The following is a 6,100-nucleotide window of genomic DNA, read 5'->3' on the forward strand; positions in this document are numbered from 1 at the left end:
CTACTAGCCATGATGGCTGTGCTCTGCCACCCTAGTCAGAGGCAGCCTGCTTCTGAAAATCAGTTGCCGGAAGCCTCAGGAGGGGAGAGTGTTCTTGCACTCGGGTCCTGCTTGCGGGCTTCCCCCAGGCACCTGGTTGGGCACTGTGAGAACACGATGCTGGGACTTCCTGGAAGGAGTGCTCTGCTGGTGGTGCCTCTGAGTGAGCTCTGTCTCAGAGGAAGCTTTTTTCAGTTAAAAACCAGTCAAGAGGAATTTTTGACTGGCGTAAATGTTCTCCAAGGCAAAGGTGAACCGAAGAGATTATCCACGGAACTTTGTTGAGCTGTAGATAGCTGGAATTGATCAGGAATCCCCTGAGATAAGAAGGCTTATCTAGCAGCGGAAGATGAAGTCAGGACTTCCAGCAAGCTGTGCTGAAAAAAAGTGATATGTTTTTTTCCCCTTAAAAACGTTCTATAACGAGCAAGCCTCCTTCTGTCTAAATCTTATCATTTGGTTTAAATTACTACAGTAAAAGAGACTTGTTTACGAATCAGCAATTGAGAAACCTGGGTGAGTCACACTTTTTTCCTTTTATATAAAATTAAAGAAGAAAGAAAATTTAAAGAACTTAATTTATAGTTTAATGACAAAAAGCTGGCTTGAATTTGGAATTATAAAGATTAAAACGGATGAGAGGCAATTTATCCGATAAGATGATTTGATTATTTGAAGGAAATATATCTGGGACTATTTTTTTTTCTTTTTTTTTTTGGACTATTCTCTTTGGACGAATCTGCTGTTCGTGTATATTACTGACGGTTGGGTGCTGTAAACCAAACTTGTTTTGCATTCCTGGACGTGCAGGAGATAAGAACTGTGCTGGCTAGATCATACTAACAGGCCTGGAATATTAACTCTTTTGTTGTTGGGGAAAAAAAAGAAACAGACTGCCTCTAGGTTTGGGAACATTGGTTAATAGCAGAAACTAAAGGTTTTTTTTTCAAGAATGACAACTAGGAAAGCAACTAAAGCCCTGGAGCGAAGAGGTTCAGCTGATGCACAGGAAGGGGCTGTCTCCCCAGACATGTTCCAGAAAATAATGGATGGGATTAGTGATCTTAAACAAGATCTCAAACAAGAGATGAAACAGGATAGACAAGAAATCAAAGATGAATTTGGCAAAATGAAGATGGAATTGAAAGATATAAAAGAACATATCAAAACAGAAGTGGATGAGATTAAAGGCACAATTGGGCAAATAACACAGGAGGTAAAAAACGTTAAAGGAAAGGTGCAAATCTTGGAGAACAGAACAGATATATTAAATATGGAATTGGAAAAAAATTTGGATCATATCGCTGTGATGGAATTGAGAGATAAAGAATATTGTTTGAGATTTCGTGCAATTCCTGAAGAAACAGGTGAAGATATCAGAGATAAAATGGTTAATGCTCTGGTAAAATTTTTGGATTGGAATGAAGATCTGATGGAATTTGAAATAGATAAAGTTTATAGAATCAATTCAAGATATGCAACAATGAAAAAAATTCCAAGAGATGTGCTTGTGCATTTTGTAAAAAAGAGGACCAGAGATATGGTACTACAACAACATTTCAATAATATCTTTAAAATTGATGGCAAGGAAATACTGGTGATGAAAGAAATCCCTATTAGACTTTTACGCAAGAGAAAAGAATATGCTTTCTTTACAGAAAAACTTAAAAAATGTAAAATTCAATTTAGGTGGGATGTTCCAGAAGGAGTGATTTTTACATTCAGACAACAAAAATATTGATTGAATACTGTTTAAAAAGCAAGGGACTTCTTGAGAAAAGCTTCAAAAGACATGGAAGAAGACAAACTCAAAGAAATGGATATAATTCCTGGGAAACAAAGACAACAGGAACATGCAGAGGAGGGAAAGGAAGATGATGGATTAAAGGGAGCATCAGGTACTTTTTAAAATACATGCTTAAAGATGGATTACAAATATCTAACTTGGAATATAAATGGATTAGATCTATTTATACATCTCAGAAGGCACAGATAATGGTTAATGGGGGGTTAACGGACTCATGTGAAATACAAAAGGGTACAAGACAGGGATGTCCATTATCTCCCCTTTTATTTATTTTGGTCTTGGAAGTGCTGCTTACAGATATAAGGCAAGATAAAAGGATTTCGGGAATAAAGGTAAAAAAAGAGGAATATAAATTGAGAGCATTTGCTGATGATTTGATAATTGTATTAGAAAACCCTTTGGAAGGAATTAATGCATTGATGGACAAATTAAAAGAATTTGGACTGTTAGCAGGATTTAAGATCAACAATAAAAAAACAAAGATGTTGGTGAAAAATTTATCTTCAAGGGAACAAAAAGAGTTGATGGACAAGACAGATTTTAAAATAGAGGAAAAGTTGAAATATTTAGGTATTATTATGACAAATAAAAATTCAAAGTTGTTTCATAATAATTATGAAAAACTATGGACAGAGATTAAGAAAGACTTGTTAAAATGGGATAAATTACAATTGTCATTAATGGGAAGAATATCCGTGATAAAAATGAATGTACTGCCGAGAATGATGTTTTTGTTTCAAACAATACCTGTAATATCCTCTGATTTACCTTTTAAACAATGGCAAAAAGATATTTCTAAATTTGTTTGGCAGGGAAAAAAACCAATAGTTAAATTTAAATTATTACAAGACGCCAAAGAAAGAGGACTGGGATTACCGAATTTGAGACTTTATTATGCTGCCTGTTGTTTAGTCTGGATAAAGGAATGGTTTTTATTGAGGAATAAAAGGCTATTGGATTTGGAGGGCCATAACCTGAAGTGGGGATGGCATGGATATCTATGGTATGATAAAGTAAAAGTTAATGTGGATTTTAATAATCATTTTATAAGACGTCCTCTGTTGAAAATATGGAATAGATATAAACCAAGGTTTTATTTGAAAATACCATTATGTGTCTCAAGTCAAGAAGCGTTTTATAGAAGAGAAATGGCTGGAAAAGAGAAATGGTTAACATATCAAGAACTATTAGAAAATGTACATGGAGAATATATAATGAAAGAGAGAGAACAACTGATAAAGGAAGGATATAGTTCTCAATGGTTTGCCTATTTACAATTGTTAGAAAGATATAAAATGGATAAGAAAATGTATGGGTTTGAAATAAATAAATCTGATTTTGAAATAGGTTTGTGTACAAATGATGAAAATATAATTGCGAAAATGTATAAACTCTTGCTGAAAATGGATATGGAAGAAGAACAAGTAAAAGAGTGTATGGTAAAGTGGGCAAAATTTTTTGGTTATAATATACAAATGGATCAATGGGAAAATATGTGGAAAAAAGGCTTGAGATTTACATTATGCTATAATCTTAAAGAAAATTTCTATAAAATGATGTATCGTTGGTACATGACTCCAGAAAAGTTGTCAAAAATGTATAGTAATGTTTCTAATGCTTGTTGGAAATGTAAACAACAAGAAGGATCATTTTATCATATGTGGTGGTTGTGTAAACAGGCAAAATTATTTTGGGCACAGATAGGTAGGATGATGCAAAAAATCCTAAAGATAAATATTCAGTCAAAACCAGAATTTTTTTTATTGGGTTTTATGGATAAACAAATAGAAAAGAAATATGGAAGAATAATATTATATATGATTACGGCAGCAAGATTATTATATGCACAAAAGTGGAAAATGGAATCAACACCAACAACGGAAGAATGGCTATTGAAATTAATGGACTTAGTAGAGATGGATAAATTGACATGTTTACTTAGAGAAAAATCGACAGATACATTTCTTAAGGAATGGAAGCCTCTCTTAGACTTTTTGTTGAAAGATCAAAATGAAATGATAATGGGATTTGACGATTAATTAAGATAGACTATGGAGAACAGTGATTTTGTATGTATTAATGGACAGGTTTGATGTATATTATATACTTATAGCTGATCTGTGACAAATCGGAAGTCAAATTTTTTATTTTTATTTTTATTGTTATTTTTTTATTTTTTTTGTTTTGTGAAAATTTGAATAAAAATTATTGTAAAAAAAAAAGAAAAGAACACGATGCTGGACTAGATGGGCCACTGGCCTGATCCAGCAGGCTCTTCTTATGTAACTGAATTGGTCATGCTTGTCCTTGTTTGTGAAAAAGCACTTTTCAGTGGCCTAACGTATTTGTTTATTTCTTTATCTCTACATTTATATCCCACCTTTCCTCCAAGGAGCTCAAGGTGGCATCAAAACATGGCTCTCCTCCTCCAAATTTTATCCTCAACAACCCTGTAAGGTAGGTTGCGATGAGAGATAATAACTGGCCCAACGTCATCCAGTGAGCTTCACGGCCAAGCTGGGATTTGAACCATGGTCTCACAGGTCCCAATACAACACTCTGACCGCTACACCACACTGGCACTATGCAATAGGTCCTGCTTGTGTGTGGATTAAGTAGGAAAAAACAGTGTGGATTGCATGCAGAATAAAGGAGCTTTATAAAGTTGTTCGGGGACTTTTACATTCTGGTCCTCAGAACGCAGTAATATCATCAACAGCTCGCTGTAATGAGTTTGCGAGACACTTCCAAGATAAGATCATGAACATCCGCCGGGACCTTGACTCCAATATTGTAGCAGTTGATCCTAATGAGGTGTCCAGAGCACAGTCCTGTCCTGTTTTATTGGATGAATTTCAGTTGGTACAGCTCGAGGATGTGGACAAGGTGCTTGGACAGGTGCGGGCGACCACGTCTGCTCCGGATCCTTGCCCCTCGTGGCTAATAAAAGCTAGCAAGAATGGAAGGAGGTGATCAATGCCTCTTTACGAGAGGGAGTGGTGCCACTCTGTCTGAAACAGGCGGTGGTGAAACCGCTCCTAAAAAAACCCTCCTTGGACCCTGAAAACCTAGATAACTATAGACCGGTAGCAAATGTCCCATTCCTGGGCAAGGTTTTAGAGCGTGTGGTCGCTCGCCAGCTCCAGGCTCTCCTGGATGAAACTGATTATCTGGATCCATTTCAATCGGGCTTTCGGCAGGGGTTTGGTACAGAAACAGCCTTGGTCGCCCTGTATGATGACCTATGTCGGGAGACAGAGGGAGTGTAACTCTGTTGGTTCTCCTGGACCTCTCTGCGGCTTTTGATACTATCGACCATGGTATCCTTCTGGGGCGACTTGCAGATTTAGGAGTTGGAGGCACTGCTTGGCAGTGGCTGTGCTCCTGCCTCGAGAATCGTCTCCAGAAGTTGGTGCTTGGGGAGCATTACTCGAATCCCTGGGTACTCCAATATGGGGTCCCACAGGGTTCGGTTCTGTCCCCCATGCTTTTCAATATCTATATGAAGCTGCTGGGTGAGGTCATAAGGAGATTTGGAGTGCGTTTCCAGCAATATGCTGATGATACGCAGCTCTACTTCTCCTTTTCATCTTCTTCAGGTGAGGCTGTTGATGTACTAAACCACTGCCTGGCCGCGATAATGGACTGGATGAGAGCTAATAAACTGAGACTCAATCCTGACAAGACTGAGATGCTGTTGGTGGGGGAGCTCTCTGCCCAGATGGTTGACGTTCGACCTGCCCTAGATGGGGTTACACTCCCCCTAAAGGAGCAGGTCCGTAGTTTGGGGGTCTTATTAGATCCGCTCCTGTCACTGGAGGCTCAGATAGCCTCGGTGGCACGGAATGCATTCTACCAGCTTCGGCTGGTAGCCCAACTACAACCCTATCTGGACACGGAGAACCTTGCCACAGTTATCCATGCTCTGGTAACCTCTAGATTGGACTACTGTAATGCACTCTACGTAGGGTTACCTCTGAAGACGGTTCGGAAACTTCAGCTAGTGCAGAATGCTGCGGCCAGAGTTCTTACTGGGACTAAAAAATACGATCATATAACTCCTGTCCTGGCCCAGCTGCACTGGCTACCAATATGTTTCCGGGCCAGATTCAAAGTGTTGGTTCTTACCTATAAAGCCCTTAATGGCATTGGACCACAATACCTGGTGGAACGCCTCTCCCGCTATGTACCAGCCCGTTCACTGCGCCTGATGTCGAAGGCCCTTCTCCGGGTTCCAAAGCATATGGAGGCCCG

Source organism: Rhineura floridana, chromosome 3 (assembly GCF_030035675.1).
Source record: "Rhineura floridana isolate rRhiFlo1 chromosome 3, rRhiFlo1.hap2, whole genome shotgun sequence".
NCBI lineage: Eukaryota > Metazoa > Chordata > Lepidosauria > Squamata > Rhineuridae > Rhineura > Rhineura floridana.